The sequence below is a fragment of the Acinonyx jubatus genome, chromosome B1 (assembly GCF_027475565.1).
Source record: "Acinonyx jubatus isolate Ajub_Pintada_27869175 chromosome B1, VMU_Ajub_asm_v1.0, whole genome shotgun sequence".
NCBI lineage: Eukaryota > Metazoa > Chordata > Mammalia > Carnivora > Felidae > Acinonyx > Acinonyx jubatus.
In genome coordinates, this window is record NC_069382.1 from 102,114,066 (window position 1) to 102,124,460 (window position 10,395).

General features: G+C 36.6%; 1 long non-coding RNA gene across 1 annotated transcript in view; it reads right to left on the reverse strand.

Annotated features, from left to right (window-relative positions):
* Positions 1-781, reverse strand: part of LOC113600502 (uncharacterized) — a 41,807-nt gene extending 41,026 nt beyond the window's left edge. The window contains exon 1 of the long non-coding RNA XR_008296168.1: positions 117-781. This is a non-coding gene — a long non-coding RNA (uncharacterized LOC113600502). The remainder of the gene's footprint in view (positions 1-116) is intronic.
* Between the last annotated feature and the right edge of the window lie 9,614 nt (positions 782-10,395).

Below are 10,395 nucleotides of genomic sequence, written 5' to 3' on the forward strand. Positions count from 1 at the left end.
GAATATCTCAGTAATGCTGCCAATTTCTCAAGCCTCAAAGATTTACATCTTTGAATTTATGCTGAAGTTAGTAGTATAGTACATGAAATACTCCATGAGTTTGATTTAAACCTTACCTTTAAAGGTATGCACTTGTGATCCCACTTACCCAGTTGATTCCTCAACTGCTTTTAGGAGATTTGAAGGGAATAATTGGCTTCAAACTGGAGAGCTAAATAGATAAATGTGGGCAGTAAACAAGTGTGCTTTGGAACCCCAATTTCTCTCTTTGTATTAGCTTCGAGACCGTTAGCTACTATAACAAATAAGCTTACAGATGTATGATAGCTCACATACAGTAGACATCTATTCCCTACTCGTGTTAAGTCCAAAATGAGAGTTCTTTTTTGACAGATGGTCTCCTTTGAGCAGAGATTCAGAGACCCAGGCTCCTTCTAGTTTTGGCTCCATTATTTTCAACATGTTTCTAATATGACCATGCTGGTCTACGACCAATGACAAGGGGAAGGAATAAATAGCATGAGGTGGAAAGGTTTTTTTGCGCCAGGCCTGGGAAAGAGACATACACCACTTCTACTCACGGTCCGCTGGCTGGAACTCAGTCATGTGAAAAGGAAGCTGGGAAACATAGCCCAAGATACGCCAGGGATGACAGGCAGCAGTGCCACACCCTTCCTGATAATCTACAGCCTGCAGGCTATATAGTTTCCTCTCCACAGTCACTAGTGCTTTCCCTGTTGCCTCCATCACCTCTTCATTTGCTGGAGGGAAGTAGTCTCATTAATTAATTCACAGTTACGTGTCAGCCCCGGGTGTGCATTTTAAAAACAGAAGCCTGGAGAATGATTATTCACTCTGTAGAAGACCAACGGGAGGAGTTTTGTTGTTTTTCATGTTTTGTTGTTTGTTGTTTTGTGCGTGGTTTGGTAAAACAGGATCAAAAAATAAGCAAGAGCTCTTTAGTCCACAAATAAGGCAAATTCTAAAAAGGAGTCAACTTCCTGGAAAATGGAGGGGAGGACACAAATTAAAGAATAGATGGTATAAATAGCATCTATTCAATTCTGGATTTTTCCCCTCATCTCTTTAGTTATTCATAATGTAAACTAGTGGCAGGTTGGTGTCTCTACCGGTATTAGGTAAAAGATGTATGTGTCTTTATTCCTATACTGAGTTAGCACGCATAAAAGATCTAATAGAAATTGCAGATGCAACATGTTCCAAAATGTTAAAATGTTGACTTTCCTCCACAAACTTGTTCCACCCACATACTTTCCCTTCTCTGCTAATGCAACTCTATCCTAACACTTGCACAGAATTAAAACTTTAGAGTCATTTTTGACTTTTCTCCTCTCACAACTCTTATCCAAGCTTCCAGGAAATACTGTTGACTGGATATTCAAAATGCTCAGAATATGAACACTTCTTCTCGTCTTCACTGCTCAGTATTGAAGCCTCCACCCTCTGGACCCTGAATTACTGAAAAAGACCCCTCACTGGGGCACGTGGGTGGCTCAGTCAGTTAAGGGTCTGACTCTTGATTTCACCTCAGGTCATGATCTCATGGTTTGTGGGTTGAAGCCCAGCATCACTGACAGCATGGAGCCTGCTTGGAATTCTGTCTCTCCCTCTCTCTCTGTCCCTCCTCCACTTGCTAGAGGTTTTTTTTTGTTGTTGTTGTTATTGTTGTTTTTAACTTGCCCTGGAAAAGCCCATTTTTGCCCTAAGGATGAAATGTGTATCTCTCTCTGTCTCTCTCTCTCTCTCAAAATAAATAAACTTTAAAAAAAAGAAAAAGAAAAAGAGCCTAACTAATTTCATTGCTTCTATTTTTACCTAACAGCACCACCACAACCACCCCCATACCCCTCTACTTATACACACACAGAATCTACTCTCACCCCATGGGGTAGGGGGAAGAGCTAAAGGTAGAAGCAGTGAAATTAGGATACTATTGCAATAATCCAAGTTAGAGATAATAATGCTGCTCCTACTCTCCCTTTCACTCAGTCTGCTCCAACCATAATGACCTCATTGCTGTTTTTGAACAAGGTAGATATTCTCTTACATTTCTCTTCTAAACAAGACTTATCCCGAGCATCCTCTTAAATATTGCAATGTGTTACCTATCTTCCCACCCGGAATTTCTAAGTCTCCTTAAACCAATTTCCCTTTTTCTTTGTCTTTAAATTGATGTATAATCAACATATAACATTATATGAGTTTCAGGTGTACAATGTAATGATTTGATATTTGCGTACATTGTGATATGAAACAAAATATATAAAATATATAAATATAAATAATATAATAAAATATAAACATTAAACATATATATAAAATATCATATATATTTAAAATTTTAAAATATGATATAGCAAATAAAATACATAAATATAAATAAGATATAAAATAAAAATATAAAAAATAAAACTACAGTAAGTCTAGTTAACATACATCACCTAAGGACTTTCAAGATCTACTTTCTTGGGGCACCTCAGTGGCTCTGTCGGTTGAGCATCCATGGTTGTAAGTTCAAGCCCCGTGTTGAGCTCTGTGCTGAGCATGAAGCTTCCTTAAAATTCTCTCTCCCTTTCCTCCCCCATCCCCTGCTTGCACATGTGCTCTCTCCCTCTTTCACTCTCTCTCTCTCTCTCTCTGCTATTGAGTTGTGGAGGGCTTTTTAAAATACTTTTAACGTATTAACCCCTTATCAGATACATGATTTGCAAATATTTTCTCCTACTCAGTACATTGCCTTTTCACTTTGTTAGTGGTTTCCTTTGCTGTGTAGAAGCTTTCATAGTGATGTGGTCCCACTTGTTTATTTTTGCTTTTGTTTCCTTTGCTTTTGGTGTCAAATCTAAGAAATCATTGCTAATAATGTCAAAGAGCTTACCTGATTTTTCTTTTTTATGTAATATGTAATGCTTTCTAACATACTTTAAAAGTTGCATGAGTTTTACATTCATTGTTTGCCTCTCTTCCAGAATGTAAGCTCCACAAAAGCAGAGATTTCTCTTGTCATGTTTTCCCATTGCTGTCTTTCCAGTGCCTAGAAGAATACCTGGCACATAATAGACACTTTATAAATATTTATTGTACATTGATTGAATTTTTCTAGACATTAGCATATAATTTACAGTTGATGATCCTGTAAGTTTTAAGCTTTTCTCGGTCACTACTACATGATAGAGAAGTTTAATCAAAATTCTTAGGACAAACATTGCTTACAGTGTGTTTGATGGAAAATTAATCTCACAAAATACTTTTGCAGATAAGTTTATAAAATATGGCATACCATACCTACTTGTTGGAGATTTGCAAAGTGTGTTACTATATTATAGTCTCTGAGATACTTTGCTGTACAAAAACCTGTTTGATCTAATCCAGCATTTCCTAAATTTACCTAATGTACCTCTTTTTTCCATAGGGCAGCTATTAGCATCCTATGGAGTTTTTGTTCCATGCTTACACTGGGGAAACATTGTTCTAGACCAGTGGTTTAAAAATAATAATATCCAAATGTGTTTTAACCCAGAAATACAGTTTGACTCAACACGTGAAAATCAATCATTGTAATATAGTATATTAAGTAGATAAAAGATAAAAACCACATGATTATCTCAATAGATGCAGACAAACATTTGACAGAATTCAAATTTTTTTCATGATAAAAACACTTAACCAAATGAGGAGTAGAAGGGAATTTCTTCAACGTGAAAAAAATAATAATAACAGCTTACATCATCAATGGTGAAAAATTGAAGTTTCCCCCCCTATGGTCAGGAGTCAGAAAATAATGTTCATTCTCACTATTTTTACAGAACATTAAACTGGAGATACTAGCCCAGGCAGTTAGACAAGAAAAAAGAAGTAGAAGCATCCAGATTGGAAAGGAAGAAGTAAAAACATCTTTATTTATAGGCTACGTGATTTTTATGTTAAACACACACAAACTATTAGAGCTAATGAAGTGAATTCAGCACTGCTGGATATAAAAACCAATGTGCAAAAATCAGTTATATTACTGTACTTTAAAAATGAGCAAACCAGAAAACAATTTCATTGATAATAGCATCAAAAAAGAATACAATACTAAGGAATAAATCTAACAAAAGAAGTGCAATGTACGTACACTGAAAACTACAAAGCATCATTAAAATAAATCAGTGAAGACTTACATAAACGGCAAGATATATTCATGGATGGAAAGAATCACTGTTGTTATGATGGAATTACTCTCTAGATTCATCTACAGACTTAACACAATCCCTATCAAAATATCCGTTGACTTTTTTTTCAGAAATTGACAAGCTGATCTTAAAATCTTATGGAGATTCAAGGGACCCCCAAATAGAAAAACATTCTTGAAAAGGAACAAAGCTAGAAAACACACTTCCCTATTTCAATAGTACATGGCTATAGTCAAGAGTTATGGAACTAGCTAGCCTAAGGATAGACACATAGATTAAGGAAAATAGTTGAGAGTTTTCACAACAAATTAACGATGGAGCTAGGATTCAAAAACAAATCAAACGTGAAAAGCTATGTTTTTCTTACTACCACACGTAAGTTTTCTTGGTTGATTTTCCTGTCTGTGTTCTCCACAATCCCTACCCCAGGACCATGTACCTAATAAACACTCCATAGTAACCAATGAGTGAATAAATATGCTTCTGGTGATAATAGCTATCCTATGAGGGAGGCAGTGAGTGGCATATAAAGAAGGATAATTATATTTTTAAGCACAGCCCACCAGTAATTTTGCAGCCAAAGAAGGAAATTAAAAGCTGTAATTGTTTATGTTCTGAGTAAAAAGCACAGATGGAGTGTCTACAGTCTAATATTCTTCACCTTTTAGAATGGATTGGTTAAGAATATGAGTTAAATATGAGTAAAATGAGAATATGAGTAAAAATGACCAGTCTGAAATATGACAGACGCTACCAAACTTAAGCCCAAAACTAAAATTAGAGTAATTAGGAGACATTCACCTCATAGTTCCCCTTTTCCTGCCAACTTATCATTTTCAGTGAGATTAAGATAAGTGTTAGCTCTATGGGAGAAAAACTTTCACATAGATACTAATACACGTGACTTTTCCCTGGAAAAGGCCCTGTAACTTTTAAGATCCTTGGAGAATTTTAGTCTTGGAATAGATTCACAAAACAAATCAATCCTAAAGAGTTTAATGTCATCAGTGACTAAGGGGCACCGTCTCAAACTTGCCTCCTCCGACACGGAGAATACAATGCTGCCACAGTCAAGGTCAGAGGCAATAATGTTGGAGCACTAAGTGTCTTTCTAACAAATTTAGACTTGACAGTTATTGTGTCTTTCTCCTGTCCTCGTGGATCAGTCCACAGGAACATGGCACATTTACTGCAAGCTGAGGGAATACATACGAACCTATCTGCCTGCATTCTGGGATGGATGCCCTACACACCAGGTCGTAGGGTATCCTTGTGACAGCTGTTTGGCAACACAGGGGAAGGATGTCCAGAGGAGATTGGGTGAATGTTAGGCCAGACCGCTCAACTTTCTATTAGTCTCCTTTTATAGCCTTGAGAGCTAACCACAAGCGGTTGCATGCTTTGATAAAAGTGGATCATAGAAATGGAAATAAATGCCATATCTGGCACGCCCTGTAGACTCGTTTCTTTGAACAGTTGAATGTAAACGGTTGTCTTTTATGGGGTAGTAATGTCTAGCAGGTATTTTTAAAGGATTTATGTTTTATCTTATAATATAAAATTAAGCCATCTTAGGTAAAACAAGTAACATCTGAATATTGGTATTTCATTGTCACTAACCCATAAAATCATCTAGAATAACTTGCTTCATTTTTAGAACCTAAACTTTCCTGCTTATGAAGACAACAATAATAAAAGTCATCCTTTTGTTCCCGTGTTAACAGGAAAACTGTTGCACAGATAATGTAAAATATCACTTTGTTATGAATTTAGCCCTGAATGAGTGATGTGGGCCTGGGCTGGAAAAGTACAGGACCTTATAGGGTGCCTTCTTGAGAGCTAAAATTAAAAGGCTAATTTATCTTCCTACCCTTGTTTATCTTTTGCTCTGATTTTAGTATTTAGCTCTCTTAACTTGTTATATTATATTATATTATATTATATTATATTATATTATATTATATATAATTACATATATGTTTTTTAAATAATATATATATAATAATAATAATTTTGTAAGATACCTGCCCAAAACCCTTTTAGAGAAAAAGTGAGGGTATAATTAATCCAATTTTACTGAAATTGTATAATCAGTTGGATTTTCTTGAGCACGCACAAGTTAGTCATGGGGATGATGAAACAAAGGAACAGTACAAAATCCTAATGCATTGCTTAGGAACACCAACTTGTTAGCCACTTAAAATGCATAAATCATATACAGATAAACAAGGCTCACCTTAACGTTTGGGAGAGATTTTGAAATAAAAAAGTGCTGAAAGTAGAATTAAATATTTATCAATACATTTTTATGCTACATTCTAGGTGCCAGACACTAGCCTGGTTGTTTCACATGTATGATGTGTGTTCTGTTGTTACCACAATCCTCATTTGAAAAAATGAGGATCAGAGTGGCTAAGTGCCTTGCCTAAATTCACATTGGTAAAAAGTGGTAGCCAGGATTTGAAGCCAGGCAGTCTAGCTGTAAGGTCTATTATGCCATTATGTGGCATTAGTTCTCAAGATGGCAGAAAACAATTGTGTGAATAGCTCTGTGATTACCAACCCTGGAAACTCAGTAGCATCGCCTTGGGGAGGGAATATGGGAGGCTAAAAACATATTTGGATGTCTGGGACCCACTCGAACTTCATCATGTATATTTTCTAAAAGACCCATAGGTGATTCTCTTCTTGCAAACCGGGTTAAGAACTACTGAAGTGGATGAACCATCAACTTCACTTTATAAACGAAAGAGCAAGAAAGACCTTTTTATTTAATGGATTTAGCTTTGATAGAGAAAACATGAGTTGAAAAAGGGCAGATATAGACGGAGAATCCCAAGCAGGCTCCATGCTGTTAGCACAGAGCCCAATGCAGTGCTCAAACCAGGAACCCTGAGATCACGACCAGAGCTGAAATCAGAAGTTGGATGCTTAACTGACTGAGCCACCCAGGTGCCCTGCAGCAAAAATTTTGAAGAGATAGTCTGTATTCTGAGCAGTCTCTTCAAAAACTTTGGAATAAAGGAAGGATTAAAACGAGCACAGTGTCATAGTGATAAAACAGTCATGAGAATAATCATGATTTCAAAAAACCAAGTCACATACAGACCCTAAGCTTGTCACTCGTCTTTCAACAAAAGACAACATTTGTAGCCGTGGGGAGTTACTTACCTATATTCAAGAGAATGCAGCAATATAAGTCCAGAATGAATGAAGGCAGACACCGGTTACACTTTCCGTTAACAGAGATGGGAAGAAATGCCATTGTAAAAATGCCACCCTTGCAGTTAAAAGTATAGCTGCCACCTACTCCATTTTCACTGCATAAAAAAGAATGTCCTTTGTAACCTATGTTTTGTGGCCAAAACAATGCAAAATATCTTTAACAACTTTAGGTTTTGATAGAAGATCACAGAGATTGAAAGTTAATTTACTGTGTCCTCAAAAACGAGACTTTATTTGGAGGAGAGAGAACACGAAAAAAAGAGCAAGAAAAAGATTAAATGAAAGAAGCTTAGTAAAGTATTACCAAATAATGAATTAAACGAACATGCATTTTTCTTGAGAGGTATTGATTTCACATGCAGACACATACATGATGCAGTTCTTTCAACCCTCCCTTTCAACCTTTTCAATTATTTTAGTTCCTGGAGTTTCCCAGATGGACAAAGGATTTAGCAAATTATAAAAACCACATATGTGAATTGCTCACTGGATGCCTCATTGTATATCTCATTCACATCAACACATCAACACTGCCGGGTACAGTTGTGTTAGGTTCCTGAAAAAAAAAAAAAGCCAAGTTCCTGAAAAAAAAAAAAAAAAAGGTTGTCCTTTTCCCAATAATGGTTCACATGCCTCAGATCCTTTGTGTCAAGTGGATCTAACAAATTAAATTAATATTATACACCCTCAAAACCTGCCCATGCTTATTCTTGCACTAACATCAAACTGATTTGCTAATGAAGTGACTTCATAAAGTAGTAGTTATAGTTCCTACTTATATTTCACTACCAAGTTCTTAACTTTAGGGAACAAACTGCTGTTTGTGTACAGAAACTCACTCTTTCACCTAATTTTTATCTTGACTGCCATATAGCATATAGTCCTTAGCCCCTGTGTGGCTTATTTTTTTCTATCTCTTTGGGCTTTGTAATTTTATGGAGCTTTTTTACAGTTTGAAACCGTAAAATAGCTCCTCAAGAATTTGGACAACTAACCCCACATGAATTTGAATAAGCAAAAAGGACATCATTCTGTATAGTCTTCTAAGGATTTTCATTTGTGAGATGTTATACTAAGTTGCTTGATGCTAAGGGGAAATCTACCAAACATTATGGAAAATGATAACAAAAAAAGGAATAACAATAATTTGGAATGACAATAATTTGGACAGGTTGTAAGTTGACATCTTCCCCAACATAACACAAGTAGTTCAAAAAAGCAGGCTAAACAAATTAATACTCCGCATAAGGTTACAGAGCAAATTTCTTTAAAATAAATATTTTCCGGCATTTTAAAAGCAGCTGCTGATCTACAGGGATGCTGCTTTGAGGGGACTGAAGGGTGTGTCTGAGAAAAGTCATGCACAGAAGTCACCAGGGCTCAGCTTTCTCCCTTAAACTGCACTCTGTGGTGTCTGAGCTTGCCAGGCAGACCTGGGGCTGGCAGGTGTACATGGAGTCAGCTTTGCAGAGGGCTCCAATGTCTCAATTTTGAGGCACAGTTTCAGAACACTGCCATTTTAACCTCATTTCCAGTTGGCTTTTCTTTTTTTTAAGTTTTTTTTTAATGTTTATTCATTTTTGAGAGAGAGAGAGAGAGAGAGGGAGCACAAGCGGGGGAGGGGCAGAAAGACAGGGAGACACAGAACCCAAAGGAGGCTCCCTGCTCCAAGCTGACAGCAAGAGATCCCAATGAGGGACTGGAACCCACAAACCATGAGATCATGACCTGAGCCTAAGTCAGACACTTAACTGACTAAGCCAACCAGGGGCCCCTCCCAGTTGGATTTTCAAATCCAGCTTTACCAGCTATTAATACACTGACTCTCCTCGTTTTGTTTTTTGTTTTTGTTTTTTTTTTTTCAGTATGTGTGTCCACTTTCTACCACTTAGAACTCAGAGAAGATTCATTGACTCCTAACTTTCAATGGTCACCTTAGGCAAACTGTTTTGCCTCCCTACATTTTCATATGTAAAATGAGAGATTGCTCAATACTAGAGTCGCTTCCAGCTACTGCATTTACAACTTTCCTAGGTAACACATATTTTAAAATCCAAATTCAACCAGTTATAATCAAAACTGGCCAAATGTGCATTGCTTTAAAAACAAACACTAAAAATGGGGCACCTGAGTGGCTCAGTCGGTTAAGCGTCCGATTTGGCTCAGGTCATGATCTCATGGTTGGTGAGTTCAAGCCCCATGTCAGGCTCTGTGCTGACAGCTCAGAGCCTAGAGCCTGCTTCGGATTCTGTGTCTCCCTCTCTCTCTGCCCCCCACTCCCTCTCTATCTCTCTCTGTCTATCAAAAATAAATAAACATTAAAAAAATTAAAAACAAAACCAAACACTAAAATTATATCCAGATCTTCAACAAAGATTGTGCAAATTTGTGAAAATTTAAAACTGATATTAAAAATAAATTTCTCATTTATACTATTTCTCTCTTCTCCTTTAAGATAGATAGTAGATTGGGGTTCCTGGGTGACTCAATTGGTTTAACATCAGTTAAGCATCTGACTCTTGATATCAGCTCAGTTCATGATTTCACAGTCGTGAGATTGAGCCCCGCATCGGGTTCTACACTGACAAGCACAGAGCCTGCTTGGGATTCTCTCTCTCTCTCTTTCTTTCTGTGCCCCTCCCAACTCATGTGTGTGTGCATGTTCTCTCTCTCTCTCTCTTAAAATAAATAAATAAACTTAAAAGGAAAAAATATTTTAAAAAGATAGTAGATCAAATATTTTCTTTCCATTAAAGGAATTTTACTAACATCATTATTACTTTATTATCCCATCTAGGTACAGATTCATCTGGAAAATTCAAAAAAAGGCTGTATGAAAAGATATGTGGATCCAGTACGTATTCATGAAATAAAAATCCCACAGCCTGTCATGTCCAAAGCTGGATTGGTATGAATAAAAAACTCAAATATAATTGTACACCCCACCCAAAAATAAAATAATCTAGTTAAAAAA